Source organism: Ciconia boyciana, chromosome 12, assembly GCF_034638445.1.
Source record: "Ciconia boyciana chromosome 12, ASM3463844v1, whole genome shotgun sequence".
Taxonomy (NCBI): domain Eukaryota; kingdom Metazoa; phylum Chordata; class Aves; order Ciconiiformes; family Ciconiidae; genus Ciconia; species Ciconia boyciana.
The window spans coordinates 14766625-14789809 of record NC_132945.1 but is presented as its reverse complement, the minus strand read 5'-3'; the positions used below and the strand labels follow the sequence as shown (position 1 = coordinate 14789809).

Sequence of the window (23185 nt, the reverse complement as noted above, 5' to 3'; positions counted from 1 at the left end):
TTTTTAACTTCTTGGATTGAAAAGCCCAGTTATACAGCACATACAGGAATGATGGATCAATATTCCTCTGAATATTCAACATACTTTAGGATGCTAAATTATTTTTCCAAAGTATTATGGAATTATTCTGTGACCTGAAGCATTTACAAGATCACAGCCTTCTGCTTAGATGTGAAGGCAGGACTATTTCACAGGGCAAGAGAAGATCCAGCTTAGTACTTTCTACTGCTGGGTTTCTGCTTTCTACAGATAGATTTATATTGGTAGAAATAGTATCCCATTAGTTGAAAAAAATAGGGCACCAAATATATAATAAATGTTTTCTGAAAGCAACTGAATAGATCCATTTCATAGTCAGTTAAGGTGCTGCATGTTTTGAATATCCTTATATGCTTAGAAATTTTTAAAGATTTATCCTTTTTGAAAAAAAATCTGTCCTTTTACTAAGTCTGAAAACTAGTTATGAAAAATATTTTCAAGTAAAATATCTAATGCATCACCTATTCTTTTTCTGCATAAAGAGTCTCTCTAAACAGGTTAAGAAAATATGGTCTAAAAGTGCTAATACCTTAATATCTCTAGTATCTCAGATGTACGTTTTCTATGACATGAACTGATTTGACATTACAGTTGGGCCACTGCAGTACAGCAAGAAACCTCTACCTGTATCAAAAAGAAAGACGCGGTGGCACCATTTGTCACGCATGCTAAATCGGCTCCCCTGCAGGTGCCCACGGCAGTCGCGGGGCAGGGAAGAGGGGGCACTTCCCCCGGGGAGCTGCTGCGCCGGAGCCCCGCTTCAGCACCTCGGCCAGCTCCCGCGGAGCGATCCGGCGTGGGCGGCTTGTGCACGCGTGTGTGCGTGCGCGTACCCGCCTGCGTGTCAATGCTCAGCCGAGCGTACTGCCAGGAGCGAGCCAAAGGTCATGCCATGACCATGACTACTTTTTATGTCATCAGCCTTTTCCCCCCCCAAGTTTCTCTGCAAGGGGCATGGGGCAAGTAGGAGGAGTGGGAGAAGCATGGGTAATAATTCTGCCTTGCTCCTGTATGTTCAGTGGTTTAGGCAGTATCGGCACAGCTGGTTTCAGCTGCGGCCTTGCTCAGACACATTTTTCATTCCTGTCATGAGACACATTTGAAAAATTGTAATACTGAACAACACAGGTGAAAAATGAACAACAGAGAAAGAAACGTCAGGGAGACAAAACTGAAGGAAAACATAAAATGAAAGTTTATACTTGCTTTTTTGCTTCTCACTCGGGCACAAGGACCACAACACAGTTTCCATTTGCCTTTTTTAGAGGGAGCAACAATAGGGCATGGGGACAAACCACAAGACAGCTGGAGGGAAAGTACAGTAGTACTTCATGGCAAGATGCACTTGCTGGAAAAAAAAAAAAATCTATAAATCTCAGTTGAAAAAAGGGAAGACTGTGGTTGAGAAATTAACTGTGCTGGGCAGCAGAGCTAGTAAATGAAAGCTCCATCTGGATCAGGCTGACACTAAAATAAGCTGCAATAAAGTCTGGCAAGTTGACTAAGCTAACCAAAACTCCCAAGAAAAAAATCTGAGAAAAACAAAATAGTAGAAGAATTAGAAAACTTGGAGAATATGGAGACTGTGGGGTGTGGTGGTGATTTGCATCCCTGGTGTAAGAAGCAGTACAAGAATTACATAAATGGAAGAAGAATTCATTGTGCATAAAAGTACCTGAAACCTAAATGTTGACAGAATTCCAAAGGAGATTAGTATTGCAGAAGTTGCTCATGCAGAGCTGTGTGGGATGACAATGTGAACAACATCATAAGTGACCTCATCTAGCATCAGAGAAGCTGCCTCTGGCCTAGGAAATAAAGCAATTGCCTCTGAACACAGGCCTAATTTGTTTTTGATAAATCTTAATGAGATGGACAAACCAAGATAACTTAATGGTATTTTCAAATGAGGATACCTACCATCCATATCTACATTTCAGGAAAGTTAACAGACTTAATATTTACTACTGTATAAAACAGACTTGATTTAAGTATGCTGCATCTGACAAGAAAACATTATTACTACTAGAGTAGTCACTTGTAGAGTCTAGAGAGCAAATGCCACTTATTTTATAGTCTAAGCATAGAGAAATTTTACTTCTTCACGATTGTTCAATTGCCAAGGAGAAATTGAACATTACATAACTAATTTCTCGATTCTGTATTTTAATTCAGTGAGGTCTTTAATTTGTTTGACAGACTCCCATCTTTGCAAAGATGGCCCAGTGTATGTCATAGAAACCTGCTACTCTACCATCAAGAATTTCCAGGAGGCCCCAGAAAAGGACAGTCACAAAAAGCTAAAAGCTAAGGGCATTTGGAAGGTAAAAAAAAAAAAAAGAAGTGCCCATACAGAAGGAAGGCAATCCTGCCCAAATTTGATTAAAGCTTTCAGCAAAGACTATTCAAGTACATATTCCACCTTCAAGGCAAAAATAAAGTTCTTCACTTCAATCAGCGATACAGGATAAGTTGAAATAAATTTCATTAATTGGATGTATTTGAAAAGGTCATTTAAAAATCACCACAAAGTAGACTGCATCACTTGGGCCTAATCCTGCCTTCATGGAAAGCAATGGTGTTCCTAAGCTGCCTCAAGCCCTCAAAAAGAAAAAAATGTTGTGTAAATAAGGAGGGTCACAATATGTACTCACAGGTCAGAACAGATTATAACCAGAGATAAGTTTCAACCCCACATTCCTTTTCTATATGGGGTACTAAATTGTATCCAACACAGTGGTAGCTGAAAACTGATAAAACAGAGAGTTCCTTTCTGTGAAAAAATACTTTCAAATCAGCAAAACATGCTCAGTGATGTATGAATAATAACCAGTCTGCTTCTCTGTATTACTACAAGAATCTTTTCTGATTTACTTGAACATCTATCTGGGACAAACCTGATGCACTTGGAGGGAAAGAAATCTCTTGTTTTCCAGTAGCTCAAGGGTATGCAAGTGCACAGCAGAATTTGGTCTTATCCTCAACATCAACAAAAAATATCAGGGTGGGGGTATTATACTTACATGTAATGTTTGGTCCAATGTATACAATACTGAACAAGGAACCAGTAAATCAGTAACTTCCATATAGGTAGCTCTCCATACTGTCTGGGCACCTGACTTTTTGTTCATTATTATGAGTCAGCTTGCAAGATGAACTCACAAATTGGTGCTTTTTTGCCCTGTCTTCTCTCACTGAACACCTGTAAATATAAAGACATCTCTTGTGTTCAGTATTTGCTATTGCCTTAAATTATCCATTTCTTCAGGAATGGATAGATAGTTTCTTATTTTCCTCTGTAAGAAGCCATATAGGCTATATTCTGTGTTAAATAACAAACTGCAGTTTTCCTGGCAAGATGACTCCTGATGTGAGGACAAGACTGTGAGCTAAGTCAGAGCTTGTCACCTCTGTGCCACCACCTCCCTTGTAATCTTCACCAAATCCATTAATCTCTCTGGATTCCCAGTTTCCTTTTTTGCACAACGCTTTCTTGTCTCTGGGGGACATTGAGAAGACGAATTCATTAATCTCTGTAAAATGCTGAGAGGTCTGCTCACCAGTGGTTTCAGAAAAGTATCACCATGAGAGTAGATTGGCTACAAAGGAAAGAGCAAAAATGGTTTTGTTTGGATCCCACATAACGAATCCGAATTAACAGAACTGATGAAAGACAAACACCTCTGGTGGAACTGGGAAAGCTGCAGGAGGGAAATACCTGCTGAACTGATCCAGAAAGAGTGAAGAGTCTAATGGAAAAATCCCTATGGGTTTGAACTTAAATGTGTAGTGACAATGAGGAAATCCATCTGGATGTAAAGCTGCAAGAAATACAAGGCATCAAGAAAGGAGGCATTCATGCTTTTTATGAGTTAGGAGTTATTGCATCCAGCATTTGTCATGATACCTTAGACAACATATAATTGTTCTCCAAAGGGTTCTCCATAGAGCATGCATAATGGAGCAGGTTTCAAAAATGCAAGCTTTGGTGGGAAGAGAAGAGAGTGCCTCATGGCAAACATGAATGTTCCTTGCGTTTCAAAAGGAGCCAGTTTTAGTAATTCAAATAAATTCTTCACACTGGTAACAGGCATGTAAACAGCCCAGATTGTATTTCAGATCAGGACAATAATCAGAGCTCTTGTCCTGCATGCTTTTAAATCCAGGTGCTGGTCTGAGACTTGCAGACAACCATCTCTAGCAAGAGCTTAGCAGGGTCAGCCATAGTTCCTTTATAGAAGAGCTAGGACTTACAACAGGTGAATCAAGAATCCAGAGTAAACTAATAAAACCCGTGTGGAGTCAGGTTAAGAACAGCAAAGGCAAGGAGGAGGAATTAAAAGTATTTCACTTTACTTGCAAACTTTTTGGGGCAGTTGATTTTGTATCTCTGTGGTTTTGGGGTCAAAAAGGACCATTCCTTCCATGCTTGCTTCCAGAATGCAGCTGTTTGCACAAAAGGACATGGGAGCCATCACAGACCCAGCAAAGCACATTACTGTAGAACTGAAAAAAGATAAACGAGCCCAACTCCATGAAATCAGGAACGTTCAAATGGCATTGTTTGTAGGAAATGGAAAAGACTATATTTAATTGATATTCATGCCAGGGTGATGAACCAATTATGAGGCAAGCTCACAAGACAGTTCTGCCGGGCACACCTGAGGACTTTGGCAAGTCATTTAGTCAGCATTGTCCCCACTTGTCTAAGGGAAATAATCTTTTAGTGTCTCAAAGACCCAGTGAACTACCTGACTTATATGTTGATATTTGACATGCCCTGAAACTGTATAATGTGCTCATTACCATAACCTTTAAACAGATACTTCATTAAACATGTTTTTAAATAGTGCAGTTTAGAGGGTGGAATTAACAAGCAAATAAAGTAGAAAAGCAAAGTCAAAATCACAAGCAGCAACACACACTGGTTATTCCTTGAGGCTGCTCATGTTTTAAACACTCCCTCTTAGAGCTGCTCAGTACTTTCCGCTGAACATGACAGTGTCCACTGGTGATTGACACTCAGCCATTACACAGTGCAGTTTTGTCAGCAGGAATTCAACAAAAAAGTGAAGCTGAACACCTTTGGATAAGTGTGCACTCCTGAAAATGGCCATAATTTACTCAAGCCTCTTCCATTGATACTGATAGGAGTAACATTTTAAGATAAGCCTGTAGAAAAAAACTGTAATTTTCTGGTTTTAAAAAAAAACTTGTTTCTTTCCCTACCGCTTTTGTGGGAAGAGGAAGCCCCAGGCATCTGACTGCAAGCTCTCAGTCACCCAGTGACTCTGACCTACAGAGCATAATACAGAGCAATCAGACCTCCATGGGGTAGCTATTCAGAGACATCTGAGCCTATAGAGGTGAACTGGGTTCCTTGCTTTTTTGGGTTGTTTTTTTTTTTTTTCTTTTTTTTCTTTTCATCTCTGAATTCCTCAGTCTGGGCTAGATTTTTTCTTCTCTTTTTCTTTATTTTATTTAATTTTTATTATTTCACCTCCTCTTTGCCTTTGCCCCCCCTCAAGAGTACATCAATCGCCACTACCAGTCTGAGCTGGGAAAGGAAGGCTACTTCAAGGTCACTGTGTAAAAAGCCCTAATGCTTTTCAGTGAAAGGGAAGGGAAAAGAGGCCGTAAGTGGCTTCCTGTTTCTATTCATTGTTTAGGGAAACTCCTTAGGAAGGAAGGAGAAAGTATGCATGGGAGGGGGGGGGGGGGGGGGAAGGCTGTACGGCCAGAGGAAGAGGGAAGAGCCATACACAAAAGGGCAGTCCATAAAGATAATATCCCACAAAGAGAAAAAACTTATTGGCATGCTAATAGATGAGTGCGACTTGGAGAGAGATGAAGGAGAGAGATGCAATTCTCCAGAGACAAGTAGTTCCCTTTACGCCAATCGACCGTGAAAGGGGCTGGCCATCTCTGACAAGGACAGATACCACAGAAGGGAAGTGGGGGAACTGCTACAATAAATCCAGCATGTGTTTCTTCCTGGATTTTCTCCATGCTGCCAGAGGAGCAGGCTGCATGTAGCAGCTGCTCTTCAGCTCAGCCCTGACATGATCTCTTGAGCTAACCAGTGCTTCTGCTTGCACTATTCAGGTGGATACACAGGGGGAAAGAAGCTTTTGCCATGGAAGCAACTTTGTAACCTGCTTCCCCTTCTCCTCTGCTTTCCTCCAAACTTGTATGTTAGTGATCTGCAGATGAGATGCTGACACCAAAGGAGCAAAGGCAGCAGAGGAGTTAGCTGTGTTCAGCCACTAGGTGCAATATTTGTCTCCTAGCATAGGCTTGAGAACCAAGTTCACTACCTCATCGCCAAAACTGTTTCTGTTACCCAGCCCTCTGAAGAGCAATTCCTGCCATTAACCTTGGTTTAACATGCACTATTTATATTCCATATTTAAATAAAACTATGCTAAACATCCTTCAACGTCGTTTTACAAGTGAGGCAATATCATATTCAGCCTTAACTGAAGGCTGAATTAAGATGAGCATACACAACGGTAAGGCTAAGTTACTACATACTATTTCTTGTTAGCAGAGTATTTTGTAATGCTGGTTTCCCTAGGTTTAGGGTTTTATGTTTTCTTTGACTATGTAGGCACAGGAGAGGCAAGGGAAGTGTCATATTTTTTATTTTTATATTGTTTACAAACTACAGACTTGCAATAGAGCCTTTATATATCATCTTTCAAAAAACATTTTGAGTACTGTTGCTGTTGAAATATTAGGTTTCAATACCTATTCACCTACAGTCACTTACAATGACACTATTGTTCTAGGTACCCTACTAGCACAGAATAAAAGGCAATCTCTATCTCCAAGAATTTATAATCTACAGATTACACATAAAATTTAGGCAACCCTTTTCAAACAGATATTCCTATTTTATTGCTGGAGAATTTAGATATAAATCTTTTTTCCTCAAGTGAGATTCCTATAGGCGTCTAGAGCACAACAGTGCCATTAAGAAGAAACTGTGTTAAAAGAATACACTGCTTTTTTTTTAAAAAATATTCATGCAGAGGCATAGAAAATACAGATTATTTCTGTCACAGAGAGAAACAATGTGAGTAATTAATAATGCGGACATTCTTGAACTTTCATTTCCTCTTGGGTACTGTGATGTTTGCTTTCTGATTCTAAAGTATTCCTACATTATGCTACAGCAACAAGCCTCTCATCTTTAATTATCAATTCGCCCACAAAATCAGAGAGGTAAAACGTATCTGAGCCAAGATACAGAGTCAAACAATGCCCCCCAACTGCCCTATTGCACTGTATTTCAGGGAGTCTATGGAGAGATTGCAACACAACAAGAGAGCTAAAAAAAGACAACCCTGGAACCTGAGATAAGGAAGCACTGAGAAAAACAGCAACCACAAGTTCTCATGGGATGAGGCTTGGCTGACGCTAGAGCAAGAGATACATGAAAGAAACAAGTGAACCGCACCCATGAAGTGACAGCTTCTGTTCAGTGATAAAGACCCAGATAGGCTCTTGCAAGCTGGGTCTCTGCCTTGGTTATTTATATCATTAAAATAGGAAAACTTACTAATATATAAACAAGAAGTCTGGAATCAAAAGTAGCTGGCGATTGTCTATTTAATCCTCTGTATAGATTTAAAAAAACAGCATGACAAGCACATTCTGTAAGGAAAGTTTAAACTCTGATAAAACCAATTTCTGACTAAAGGCTAATAAGCACATTAGGGCAAGACTATGGACAAGGTTGAAATGTGTAAAATTTTCAGTCTTGGCATCTCTGCCCCACCAGTACTTTTGGCGGCAAGGCAAGAAGATCTTGCCATCTCAAGCTTGTGTTTGCATATATATCAATTTAACGCAGACAAAAAAATCAAGCACAGTACATCCTTGGTGCGCAGCAACAAAGTACAAAATGATGGTGGGGCCAAACAATGAATTCTGATTCAGCCTTAAACCAAAGCCTTGTTAGTTCCCTTAACGTTTGGGTTTTATTTTCATTATAACTATGCTCCTTTAGAACTTCACTTCATTGCCCCCTTAAAATTAAGCCGCTCCCAACTGTTTTTCCTAAAAGCATACACAAAAAGTAAAATAAAAGAATACAATTCAACACATCTCTAATCTATGCTATTCCTCTAACTGATGCACTGCAGTTCTATAGACGATCACAGCATGAATCAAATTCTCATTTCGGATTGATTTCCCTTACCATTTCAACATCACCAAGTACACGAATTAAACACCCTGATCTCCCTTTACCCCACCAGAGTCCTGTAAAGACAACTGTGCACTAGTGCTCGGCAGGCCATGCACACCTTCCATGGCTTTAAGGACTAAATGATTCCATTTTAATGAAGTTGTCATTATCAGTAAGTTTTTATGCTTAGAAAGATTCCTGTAGACCCACATCAGTCTGTTGATGCCTAGTGAATTTGAAAGTAAGCTGAATGTTGTTGGAGAGGTCTTAAAAGGCTATTCAGTGATGAAAGGAATTGACTTGGATTAGACATTCAGAGGGATGGGTCACACGCTTATTTGTTCCTACACTACTGAATATATACAGTACATACCTACTGTTTCACCTCTCCAGAGACAGGTGTTTACACTCTTGATTCAGCTCTGTTCCTAGATGCTTTCTTTTGCCCGAACCACCTAACCATCCATATAGAAACCTCTCAGCCATGCACTTATTTCTCTTTTGAATCTGTGTTAGGTATATGGGAGTAAGTCTCAGCTGTGCTTCAGCTTCCTTTGATATCTCTGCCCTGTGCAGGGAAGAGGTGGGTTAAGCAGAGCCCTGCAGTTCCTTGCCCACTGTTTCATTGCAGAGAGCAGGAGAGTTCTTGCCCAACTGAGAGATGATGACAGAGCATCCTGGCACAGGGAACTGCATGGATGTCCAGGCATGCAACCACAAGAAAAGTGCACAAGAGGTGAGGTGCAGTCATAAGAGAGCGGGAGCCTAAGAAAAATAAAACAAAATAAATCAAATCTGTTTACATCCAGCTCCAGGCACTGAGGCTTACTGTACAGCATAAACATATCTTTCTTTGGATATGGCAAGGTAAGCTGCTGCTCTTACCTCCAGGAAAACTAAACTCAGCAGTTAAAGACTTTGGAGATTTACCCTTAACAGCCCCATCTGTCTGCTGAATCATGCAGTAAAATTACAGCATTGACTATGTTACAGGGTGAAACAAAAAACAAAACAGCATTTGAAAACAAGCCCTTCAAGTACTAAAAGAGTAGCGTAATTAGAAGACATGGTACAAAAAAAGATGAAAACTGCAAGATGGACAGAATTGTAATGATGGCATGATTTAGTATGTAGATTAATGCCTTCTAAACAGAACAGGATTGAAAGTCAATACTTCAGTTTATTGATTTTGGCAATGATTTGTATTTCTTACATCTTTCAACAGTATGAATGAAACACTCTGTATGAAGTTACTGATGAAAAACAGGCTTTATGTTTGTAATTTGAAAATTAATAAAAAAAATTTAGGCAAACTGAAATGAAGGCAAAAATGTAATGCTCTACTGGCTGTTCATCAAGGCAAGTTTCAAGCTTAGAGACTAAGGAAAACCATGAACCATAAATACTATTTACAACAAATCTGTTTTTAAACAAGGTATGGGAAAGATAGAAATATGACCTCCAGCAGTCACACTTTTAAAATTTAAACTGTAAAGAACACTACCATGTTTTCTTTCATTTTAGGCTATATTCAAAAGTTTCAAATGTTTGCTGTTTAAAGAGCCAACTGGCAAAAATAAGATACTTTTACAAGTACATATGATGTATGCTGGAAAATTAATCAGTTTAATTCTGCACTGTGTATTGTATATATGGCTCAACCATGATATTTTCCTCATGCAGTGCCTGATATTAATTCTAATCTCAGACTGCTCTCTACTGGTAATAAATTATGTTAAAACTCATTAAATATCTGCAATACCAGAGACATGTAAAGAACTGCAGTTGGCATATATCCTATCTTCAAATCAGTGCACGAATGAGAGCCTTAAGAAGGCAACATGAATTTGAAATTAAGAGTAAAATGCAAATACTTAAGCCAAAAGATCATTTCACTTAATACTGACCCATCATGGCCCTATTCCTGCTCCCACTGAATTTAATACCAAAACATGCAGCTGTCCCAGATAATTTGGTAGGGGCCTGGTCTTTTGAACATAAATAATTCTTTCTGCACTCAACCAGGATGGGACTTGCAAGAACTAAACATGCTGGCTGCAAGTGAAGAACATGGACAATTTGGTCCTTGTGCTACTTCAGCTTTTCTTGACAACCAGAGATGTCTTTGTGAAAGAACTTGAACTTGTTCTTAAATTTGATTTATTCTTTTTTTAATTACAACTACTGGGAGCAAAATAATTCATCGATTTCTTCTCACAATTTCATACCTTAACAAATTGTTCCGTAATACTGGAAAGCACCAGTCTAAGCCTGTAATGTAGGCTAAGCACTGCATACTATAGGATTGGCACTTTTCTTTTCCCTATGACATATATGTAGTACATTTGACAATAACAGTAAAATACACTGTTCACGATCTGGAAATCTAGGATTAAAAAAAAAAAAGCAGAGAAAACAGGTCACAAAAAGTCACACAAAATCTGGGTTACAATAGAAGTACTGGCTGATTTGTTGCCTCCCTCTGTGTCAAATTAATCCAGTGTGATAATTGTTTGCAAACATATGGATCACATGAAGAAAACTGAAAACTCTTGTAGGTCTGGAGAGTTCAAAAGCATCTCTCATCATGGGATCTTGCTTCCATTGAATTGAATTGGATTCAATTCATTTCATAGTCTAGTAAGAATTTTAATGAACCAAATCTGAGTTGCTCCATGACTCTAGAATAATTTAGACAACGTTTAGGACCTTCTTAAGCTGTGAGAGCCTACCCCCAAACACCACAGCATTGCGTGACACAACCCTTTCCAGCAATATCATTAGAAAGATGATCCCAAATGTGCCCCCCTACAGCTGACAATCTCAATAGCTGTGCTAGAGGACCCCTTCTCAGGTGGACCCTTACCCCACAGTGGTACTCCGCTGTGTTCAGGGAATCAAAATCAAGGCAAAATCTTATTACAGAATTGAACTGCACTTCCTAAAAGGGAAATGGCCTTCATCTTTCTGGCCGCTGAATTTCAGAGGACTGATATACACCAGCTATCACCCTGTTGAAGCAGCTCGTCCCAAAACACTTATTTCCTCTAGCGTCATTGTAAGATATTGATGATTATTTCAAATTTCATACACAATGCAACATTATATACTGAGCCATTCAGGAAACATGGCAATGTAGAATATGCAGCTCAGCACTGAGTAACACAGCAACCCATCACAATACCAATGAAAAAAGAACGCACGGATGGAAAATTAAAAAAAAAAAAACAAACAAACAACTAAAAAAACCCCCACAAAACCAGGCATTGTTCCGACCATCAGCCAAACAACTCAGGTTGGAGAATTTACTGCCCAATTATTACGTGACCAGTTATTGGATAGAGTTGACAAATATTTCCTCCGCTTTCCTTTGCTTCAGAGTTGGCACTGCTCTTCTGCCTTTTGGAAGAACTGGAGCTCTTGCCAGACTGCTTGGCACTGCTCTAATTGACAATTTTAGGGCAGTAAATTAGCAGGGTTTTTCATGTTGTTTTACTTCTAATTTTAATCAGACATACAGCCACTTGGCACACCAAGCCACACACTCTTCCGTGCAAGTTCACAGTGCCTCCATAAAAATACACTCATTGAAATGTAACTTAACTTTAAAAGAGTCACACAAAAGCAATGTGCTGACTAAATGCGGTAGTACAGTGCATTGAGAGACTGTGAATTCCAATTTCAGCCATGCCAGTCATTTGGCATTAAAATATGCACCAGCTGTGAGTGTTTGGATCTCGATAAGTCAGAGTGTGCTGGAAAGCTGACAAGATACTGCTGTGAAAATGTTTCCAGCCCCTAATCTCTGCTGTCTCCTCTTTTTCATATTTTGCTACCCATGTTGGTGTATAATACAGGGAGAAATAAATGCAAAATCCAAGGAAGATGTGCATGGGGTGACACCAAGTATTTATAGAACTTGTAAGATAGTGCTGCCACTCACACAGCTCTGGACTCTTCTTTGATGAGTTGTCTCTGGTCAACCTTTCTAAATTGCTAATTTATTTTCCTTACACAAGGAAGAGCTCTGCATTAGTAAAACTGGGAGATGTAACATTGCTGGAAAAGGGAGGAATAGTGGGAGTGAAATCCACAGAGAGCCCTTCAAATTGGGACACTAGCTGCTGTCAAAGGAGCTGAAAAATGGGTCTTGACAAGGAAGTATTTTTGGACTGATTTATCAGTAGAGCATATCATTCTGTAAACTCTGTTTTGAGCAAATATTTTTTTCCCTTCTCTCTATTATTTATTCATATCCACATTAAATCTCATATACAAGCCGCCAGATTCTAACCTGCTGAGAAGGGCAAAGCGGTATGCTTCCCATCTGTTCTACTTAGCCAACAAGATGCTCTGGATCTTATCCTGCCTTTCTAGAAGGAAAATCTTCCATCCTTGTCGCAACCATCTTTCCAGCCATACAACAGGGGTAAGCAAGGGTGAGGAAGGATGAAACTTCACTTCAGAGCCTGAACCTTTTTTAGCAGAAAGCTGAAAAAGGACTGCTTAAAAGCTATAAGCCACTGTTTGGTTTGCAGCAGTTTCGGCTGCTTTGAGGCTGAGCTCAGTGCTCTATAGCGGGTAACTACACCATTATCCTCCTCACTTCTCTGCCAGTTTCAAGGGATGCAAGAAAGGACAACACACAGAACCTGAGCAGATTTGCAGAAAGCAGGAACCCTTTGGTCTACAACCCTATTTCCTTCCCCCACTGCTTTGCAAACATTGGGCATAGAGGAAAAGTGGGGGCTGGAGAGTAGAAGGGCTAGAACGGCAAGCTATGACCAAAGACAGCCCTGCTCTGGCTGTGGGAGAAGGACAACCTGCAGAAGGGCAGGGGCTGATGTAAGAGCTACAGGACTGCTCCACACCAATGTAACACATTCAAATTCTTTACTATCTAGATTAAATTCTTGAAAGCTGGCAGGATTTAAGCTTTAGCTCAAGGATGTTTTGGTAATGCAAAGACCTCATAAGCCCTCTGGCCTGGGGAGAATTTCCTTCATCAAAGTGAGGTAGAGAAGTATCAGAATCATGCATTTATCCAAAGGTGCAACTACATTCCCCCTCTGGAGCCATCCCCCCTTATTTCCCTGAATGCAGCTTCAGCTAGGGAACACCCCCCACACCCTACACACACTCTCATGCTATTTAATATCAATTAATATTTTATCAAAATTGTGAGTAGAAGGAGGACACTAATTACAGAACCTGGCATTAAAGAGGAACTGCTACACTAGATCCTTTATCCCCAAATGAGGTCTGCAGGGGACTAATGTAAATTAAGGTACATGCACAAAATTCTGAGCTAGCCAAAGCAGTGTTTTATAATCAAAATACTATTGCACAAATGCAAAGGTCACCTTACATAAAACTGAGCAAAACTGAAAAGAAGTCATTTGATAAATCAAATACAGAAGCAGATTTTCTTCTCCTTCTCATAGAAATAATAATAAAAAAAAAAGCCTTACGGCCAATGTCTGAAAGTAAAAAAGCAATCAGGTGCAACAGTTAAATCCAGAGGAGTTTCCCATTTCAAGTCAAGCTCACTGCAGGGAAAACAGAGCAAACTAATTATGATGTAAATCCACAATGAATGATGTAGAAATAGTATGCAATGTAAACAATAATTTTGAAATTCCCAGTTTATATCAGCACTGATCTGTTTTATACACTCCAGAAGTATAACTCAGAAAAGATATTTTTGTACTAATGAGACACTTCTACTTTTTAATCAAAGAATAAATTAAAGCATTTTCAAAAGCATGCCAGCCTCATTAATTAGTTCCATTAAAATGTAAAAGATGAGTACATACATTTGCCTCACTTTGCGCTTGCATCTCTTTACCTTAAATATCCTATCATGTATTATTACAGGCATGGCTGGAAATAACATCTATTATTAATATTCCTTGACACCTCTCATTAGAAGATCCTGCATTCAATTGTTTACAATTTATCTCAATTATAACTATTGGGGCTGAAGTTTTCACAGTGGGCATTTTAGAGAATTTCAGACAAAGAATTTCTGCCTTTTCCAAGGATGAGATAAGGGAAAATAAAGTATTTTACCTGTGTCAAGAAATTCTACCAATTGCTTCTTGAACATTAAAAAAACCTAATTAATTAGAAAACACATTTTGGAAAAGGTTTGAAATCTAAGAGAATGCTGCTTCATACTACCCCTATGAAAACCCATTGGCATTTAGGAAGTTATAATCCATTCTGTTTTTCACAAACCAATTTATTCATCAAAGGTGGACTAAGTCTTTCAGCTTCATTCCTTGATTGCACCAAGCTAAAAGAAAGAAAGAACCAGGATGGGAGAACTGCTGACTGTCCACCCAGGTACAATGACTTCCACTATAGGCTCCCTCTTCCACCAGGTTAGAAGCTCCATTTGCTCGTGACAAAGCTCATATTTCCCCACGACATTTCCTCATGCAGAGGGTGACAGAATACCATCTGGGCAGCTTGTCTTAACCGAAGTGAGGGAGATCTCTGTGGATTTAGGCGTTTCAGCACTTTCAATCAACTGATACCTCCAGTAGGTATTAGGACAATGCCTCAGGACAGAATTGCTACATATTCAGTTCTCTTTTCAAAAGCTAGAAAATCACTCAAATCAAATACCCACACAGTATTTTCTGAAATGTCTTTGGATGGCCACACTTATCACTCAAAAGAGAGGAAATACTAAATTTAAGGTTGTCTCTGCAACCATAAGTCATTCCTCTTTTTGTAAGAATTATCCTAGTCTTTCTATTTTCCCCACAGGGCTAATTTCATCCAGTGCACAGCAGGAATCACGTTCACTAAATGAGCAACGATTCAATAATTTCTCCTTCTGTCACTGTTCATTACTGGTCTTGAGCCTTATTTTTTGCATACTATTTAGACGAAGTTCTAAAACCAGCATTGTTTGTGTGTTTGCCAGTGCAGTATCAGACCATTTCCAATACACTAATTGCCTTATTTTCACAATTTCCCTGTGAATTAAGGGGGTTTATTATTCTCATTTAGAAATGGCAAACTAAGGCATTGAGTCCTACTGTGTGTGTGTGGCATCAGCTGAAGGAGGAGTTCTAAAGTAAAAGCCAAGTGAGTACAGGGGAGAAAAAAAGCCCTATATGTTTAACAATCCACAATCACAAATTGGAGAATTGGATCCACATCTAACACTGCACTTCTACACACAACTAATTGAACCTGCAAAGATGTGGGCCCCATTATCTGCAAACACAAGATGCCAATAGCACTTGTGCACCAAGGCTAACAGTCTGGTTTGCAAAGCCCTGCCAGCTTGTGAGGACACACGCTCACTTGTAGCAAGGAAATGTATTGATGTTACTGAGGGGCAGAATAGAGAAAGTTGCACAAGATCTACTACAGCCTGATAGACAGTGGTCTGCCAGCAAACATGTGCTGAGCAATTTACAAACCAAGCCCTCAGCTGAGCTTCCAACCAAATGGGCACCAGTGTGGTTTGGTGAAAATGCTCAGCAGCTTGCTCTAGTTCTAGATGCACATTCTAATTAAGGTCATTTTTGAAGGCAGCCCTGGCCGCTTAGGACAAGTCTTGCTGCAGCTCCAGAGCCCCCTCCCGGCCCATGCAGACGTGCATGCTGCAGGCAGGGCTGGAGCAGCTGCGCTTTTCATGAGAAAGGCAATTCCATTAAACTAACAGCTGTGAATGGAGCAAGAATTTACTTTACTGTGACTTTATTTTCTGTGATTTTATCTACTTATCTTTACTGAATAAAGCAATTTGAGTCTGATTTTATTGTCTCATCGGTCAGACTAACAGGTGTCCCAGTTGCAAGAGTTACCAGTAGATGCGCATTTCCTCTGAAACTGAAGGAATTACTTCAGACCTTTTTGGTTCTATATCAAACAAAGGTATTCTTTAGAGAGGAAGAATCAGCAAACAAATGTTTGTTTATTACAGTATTAGCACTAGACGTTAATTGATAAGAGTGGCAAACCCAGCACATCGTGATTGTAAATGTAGAAAGAGTATAAAAATGGAATTTCTCAGAGTGAGCGTACAAAATACTCTCCTTGTGATACTAAGCCCTAGTCTGTGTGGGCTGATAGTACCACCACATTTACGGCATGCTGACAGCTGAGTTAAGAAGTGTAACACTATGATACAGAGGTGTCAAGATTGCTGAAATTAATACTGGGATTGTGGTGTTTAGCTTGTTGACTCAGCTGACTTAGGTGTGTTAGAGGAGCAGTATCATATGACAGTAGAGGCATTGCAATTTAGCATAAAGTAAAGCTATTTCTTTTTGGAAAGATTTCTGATGCTTTCTTAGAAAATGTATATTTTTTTACTAGACTTTTAGCTGAAGATATCAGTTTCCTGCACAGGCATATGTCTGTTATTACAGATGGGGAAAATGCAGCAGAGATGGAGCTACTCAGAAGGAGAGCGGCCAAGTGAATGATTCAGGATTCTGAATTACAATGCTCTACTCCCATTCCCCTCCTCTAACCAAGAGACACTAAGCCTTGGAAGACAAAGGCTTTTTACTGTTGCAATAAGTGATATCCTTTCAGAGTCATTGTCACTGAGCTGAACAACAAGATGACTCAGAACCAGGCTGTAAGGCTGGGGAGAGATTCCAGAACCTCCTTTATCAAGAGAGCATATGTCTACTGCTTGTTCAGGGGAGAGGCTGCTCAGCACAAACGATCGAGGGTATGGTTTCAAGTTGAGCAGTTCCAACACCATCCAGCAGAGGTAACAGTAGCTCTCTGCCATACATGTTATCAAATCCCTTGCAATGGCTTACATACTCTGTAAAGATTAAGCGTGAAAGGACCTTGATACTTGAAGAGAAATTAACACAATATTTTCTCTTTTTCCTTTTTATAAGTTAACTTATTCTGATGTGGGAGATTACTAGGGTATCTGGAAGTCAGTAAACACACTTGAGTAACAAATCTGCTGCTCTGAACAACATAGTAAAGACAAAATTGTCTTCTACTGAAATTGTTCCAGTATAGGCAAATCAAAATTTGGATCTAGAATTTCATATTCTTCTTTTTGAGGGGAGAGGAGGAGTGGAATCTTCTGTCTTACACAGAGAACTGCTAAATGCTTTGCATTTGCTTTGCCTCAGGGACCTCTTGAGATCAGCCCAAATCTTGGGAGGTTAACAGAAAGCCTCAGACATCCACGACAATGAGCATACTGAGCTACTGACGCAGATACCACGGCTTCCTGCATAAACACTGTTCTCTTCACATCCAAGAACACTACATTCTTCCTGACTAAACCTTGGAGTAGGGTACAGTTTAACAACACTAGCATGAATGCTGACCCTACTGCAATGAACTCCAGTGCTTCCTCATCAAATTGTGAACACAGCTATGCTGACGACAGATTTCCCCAGAACATCCATGTTTCAGAATAGCCTCCTGGGGGCTGAATCACCTCAGGCTGAGCAAGAAAATGAATACAAATCTCTCAGTCTAGGTATGTGCTCTGGCCACTGGCTGTTGTGTAAAGCCCTCTCCTCAGAACTTCTCCTTCTGGATGTATTTTCAAACAGGGGAAGGGGGGAAACAACCTGTTGTCAGACTTCACCACTACCCACTGGTCTCCAAACAGCTCACCCAAAATTTGTGGAGTAAATGGCAGTCTTTTGCTTAGTCCCAGCAATATTAATGTAGCCATGTTAAGTTTTTGCTTGTTCAGTAGGTGTTGTAAGATCTGCAGCTCATTACTGCTTCAAAACAAGGACCTTGCCACCTGATCTTGTATGCACTGAAGCTAATGACAGCACTCCCATTGGATCCTCAAGGACACACTAAGTCCTTGTGCAAGTTCTGTATTTAGGGTCTCCATGGAATAGGATTCAACTGGAACAACCAAGAAAACGTTACACAAATGCAAGCTGTAAGAGGTGTGCCTTGCTACTGTCAATCAGGAGACTGCTGTACCACACTTACTAAACAGAAATCACGAGAACTTTTGAAGAAGAACTGGAAGCACAGTTTTTGCAAAATTGCCGCTCTTCTTTCTTACTATATGGTGAAAACACATTCCACTGAGAAACTCTTAGAATTGCCTCCAGAAAATGTACTTCTGTCATTCAAATTTCTTAGGATAAGCTTGAGTCAAGAATGTAACCATCTAAGGAAAAGATGAGTAGGGCTTGCTCCTACTAAAATTAGGGGGTTACTTAGCCTGACCGGGTACATCAGAAATGATAACACAGACTTGTTAAAGACAGGCACATTAACACAGGACAGCTAGTCCTGTGTTAGTTCTGATTTAAGTTAATCTGACATGAAGAAGGTAAGTGATTAATTTCTTGTTTCTGCTCTATACAGGTAAAGACATTATACCTTTATATCTATCTATCTATGCCTATATCTACATATCCCTATTTATCTATATTTAGGTTCAGCTTGAATTTTTCTTCTTGGTTTAAAAATATTTCACTGGGCTACTGGTTACAGCAAAAGGAAAATTACCAAAACGTCTCAAACATCCTAGGCAGCCACATGTGTTAGCTCATCATAACATGCATATAGATATTTATGTTCCAGGCTCTACAACAGTCACATTATGGTTTTAAGTGCATATCTCCTGCTGACAAAGAAATCTGAGGTTGTCAGTCATTACATTCATGTTACCTGAACATCTTGATTTTTACTAAAGTTTCCATGCACAAGCAATATTAACATCTGTTTCAAGGATCTCTGCTGGAATTGTAGCTTCACACAGCCAAATTGCCTATGCTTCCACCGAGGAAACGGCTATTTATTTTATGCAGCCATCTGGGCTCTAAATAGTATGTTTTGTCATTTGTGGTCTTATTTTCCAGAGTTTCTTGTATGAAATTTGATTCCTTCATAACTTATTTCTTCTGTAAATGACACTTTTTTAGTAATCAAACTTGTGAATGAATGTTTCATAAGAGACTTACAACATCAGTGTCAATTCATAAATATTTTGGATCTAGAGCCAAACACTAATTGCAACAGCTTTGATGGTTTACATTTATTTTTTTTTTCCGTGGAATCATATGTAAAAATAGTCTTTACGAAACCTTCTCCCAGTTAGATCAATGACATATTTTGTTGCAGAATTTAATACTTCAGGATGATACTGGTCAAGTTGTTCTCATGGGTTGAACACAGACCCTTGCAGTCTCAGAGCCCAGGCCCCATCTTTTTCAACAAAGGGACAGATGGTAATGACTAACAGCAGAAATAGATATTCACCAATGTTTACCTACAGTCCACTATTTTTGCTTGGATTATGATAGAAATGCAAATACTCCTTTCCCTCCTCATATCATACCTTCTCAGATTTCCCCTTAATTGATTTTAGTCTGAGAGTTACATGTCACAATCCAAAAAGTATCAGTTACCTTGGAAGGCCACTTAAGGAAAAGGTAAGAAATCCTGAATCACAGATGAGAACAGATGACTTTCCCAATTCCTGTTTGCTCTAGTCACAAAGTGGTTTGTGTTACACCATAGAGCTCACTGACACAAGGGAACCAAGAGGAGGACTCCAAGCACCCTCAAATCTGCTCACTGTTCTCTACATACACAACCAACATTCCCCTTTTACCCATGAGAAAGGGAGCTCTCTGTAACGTAGACCTAACACTCCACCTTTCCATACAAGTGAGCCAAGAGATCTCTTCTCCCAGAGATCTACCCTGCACAGGAGCCAACACCACAATAGCCTGTCCTCTGCATTTCCTGGTACACCTCTTCCCTGGCCACATCCTCCAGCAAGGGGGGTTCTCTCACTCTTCCCACCAAGGGTTAATTTTCTTCCCACTGTTACTTGCTCTGTCGAGAAGGCCAGCCACACAAACTAGCTAATACTAACCAAGCTGCCCTTTCCTGTTTGTGAAATGGTGAAGGGGATAAAGCAAGTAACAAGCTACACCACAAACAAAGAATAAAGAGACTACAGGGAAGCACATGGCTAATCTAAGCTCATTCATTTTACTCTCCTCTTCCTCACAGTCTAATCACCAAGCAGAAGAAACAGCCCTATTCTCTCCCCCCTTCATCAACTATGCTATATCCACTCCTATAGATCCTAAACATAGGCTTCAAACTTTAGGAGATACAGAAGAACATATTGCTATCAACTCCCTAGATCAATATATTTTGTTCCCCTTACCTTGACCATCATTTTATATTACTTGTCTTCCTTACTAGCTCTGCACAGTCCATCCTGTTCCTGTTCTTCTATCTTGTTTACCTTCTTTTCACTCAGGTGCAGTGGCCTAATCATCAGGTTCATCATCTTCACCTGAATCAGCCACTAAGCAGTAAATGGCTGCTGGCAAATGTTTTCCATGCAGCAATCTCAATCTCTTCCTCCAAGCTATTTCTTAAAACCTCTTCTTTCAAGAATACTTCTACATAATCAACATACCTTCAAAGACAAGGTACCAAGGATTAATACAGAAAACCCAAAGCCTGTTATATTCAAACAGAATGCAAAAAGAAAGAATATATTGAGTAACCTAAGACTATATGTAGTATCCAGAAATTCCACAAAATTCCATAAAGCCTTATTTCAATACTGGCCTTTTCTGGAGCTGGCACTTGGTTTCTTTTCCTCCAAAGCATCACTCAGTTTTGAACTGTACTTTTCCAATCTGTCAAACCATGACTGGGATAGAAGGAGGAGGCTATCACAAACCCAGAGAAATGTATTAATAGTAGGTTTGCCTACACTGCTGTCAACAGGTCCACAGCATTTGTAAGGAGACAATCAAATCTGAAAGGAGGCAAAACCCTTTTCAGCTGGTTGTCTGAATGAATCAAGAAATAATTACTCTTTCCTCTGAGGCTAAACTCAGACAGATTGGCAGAATTCTCCCCTTGCTCAGCAGAAGTAAATATGAGTAAAACAGGTCTGAGCAGCTTTACCACTTTAGGAGCTGTAGGGGAAGGTCTACCTCTCTTTGCTTTAGCCCGTGACATAAACCACTGGTCTCTTAAGGGCCTGACTACTTTCCTTTAACTGGAGTCACTGAGCTCAGGAAGGCGACAGCTAGGAGGAGGCTAATGTTCAGTGATCATCTGTGTAGATGATGTAGTTCACGCACTAGAAGACAGTTAACAGCTAGGTATGGGTGTGAAAGGCACTGGTTGGAGGGATGTATGATGCCTGCCAGCATGCTGCCTTGTTCAGGTAAGTGCTATTCCTGTTCACTGGGAAGCATGAGCAAATTCTCCTTAAAATAAGGAAATGGAGGAGCAAATGACGAGACTCTGCAGCTGACTGCATATGTAACTTCAGGCCAGGACTAGGGAACACCTTCCCTACCCTGTAATGATGAGTAAAACCAAATTTTATTACAGATTATAGGGCCTTACTAAAGCGGTCTGACCACATGATGTACTAAGAATAATTATGATCTACCCATCTTATTCATAGTAGTCATTAAGTTGCTATATCTGTAAGAGGCTTAATAACAAGGTAAAGAGTGAATAGGAAAGAAAAAGTCATATACCTGTCTCATTGGTCATTGTTTCTTATGTGACTAGGATGTCTATGTGGGGAGAACCGAGTAATGGAGAGAGAATTAACACACAGAAGATTATCTTTAAAGAAGGGGGGAGTGAGGTCTGTCCTGACACTATACTAAAGCAGTGGTCTCCTAAGTGGGGTGTGTGCACTCAAGGCAGTACACAAGACAATCCATTGGAAGGAAGAAAATATTTTTCATACCATTAATAAAATGAAAAAGAATTTAAACCAGCATGTATTCCATCTTTATCTCATCCTTTTTTAATTTTTATTTTTGTGTATGTTTTATAAGGTACATAATATATTAGTACATTAGTAGGGATACATGCTCAAAAATATTTTACTGACAAGGGCACGTGATCAAAAAGTTTGGAAGCCCAAAGGACTGCTCTTACAGGTAGCACCAGGTCAGCTCTAAAACTAGAAGCAGTGCTGAAACAGCAAAACAGGTGGAACAGTTAAGTGTTAGAGTAGATATTCTACTCACAAAACTAGTCCTAGGACCTGAACACCCTGCCCCGAACATCAGCCTGTGTGGAGATCACAGTAAAGTGAACAATCCTCCGGATAGTAAAGATACGCCCACAAAACAAGGAAAATTCAGTTACTTGTTACGCCACTTGCTGCTGTTCCAAATAATTGCATAAATGTGAGATTCATGCTGTAACAACTCTAACCTGTCAAGATGAGCTACAGATGACGTTTTAAACTTAACATAGTATGTTGTGCAGAGTTCACAAATTCTAAGCATGTCATTCAGTAGTGGCTGTATGCTTCTTATTAACAGCATTAAGCAAATAGAAAAGCAATTGTTCTAAGAAAAAAAGGTTGTTGAAGTATAAGAATATGAAAATTGCTGCAGTAGATAACAATAATTCCTTTGGGTTTATCCTTGCATTCTTAACAGTATATATTACTTAACTGATAGATCATAACAGCTCATTTAGAGCTATTAAGTCTATTGCATAAATATGTGGTCAAGAGCTCTTTAATGCACACCACTATTACTGTAGACCATAACAGCTGCTTTGGAGCTGTCAGCCTAGTTTGTCACAATCTATTTTAATCTGAAAAAAAAAAAAAAATCAATTACTTTGTAGTTGCCAACACGCAATTTAAGCTGATTTTTGGGTGCCATACCTAAGCATTGTTTGAGCATGGGAGGTGAAATACTAAAGCAACTATGAAGAACAGGCATCACTATCACCAGACAAATCACAGGGGACTGAAATTCAAAGTTTATAATGGAGATGCTTGCCATGTGTTTACAGAGGGCAAACAATGAGAAAAGATAGGATGGGAGACAGATTATTTCTCTGTTTAACTCTGTACTCAGCTATTTTAAAAAACTATGAGGAACCATTAATGCTACCCTTATAGTTAAAAAGCAATATCTGCTTGCTCCCCCCACTTCCCAGCTCAAC

The 23185-nt window shown here is 39.6% G+C and overlaps 1 protein-coding gene across 1 annotated transcript in view; it reads right to left on the bottom strand.

Moving 5' to 3' along the window:
* Positions 1–1292: 1292 nt before the first annotated feature.
* The window catches only part of LOC140658690 (fmr1 neighbor protein-like), a 39326-nt gene continuing 17433 nt past the window's right edge, over positions 1293–23185 (bottom strand). Inside the window, exon 7 of the mRNA XM_072877376.1 lies at positions 1293–1387. The gene's annotated coding sequence lies outside the window, so the exon portion shown is untranslated. The remainder of the gene's footprint in view (positions 1388–23185) is intronic.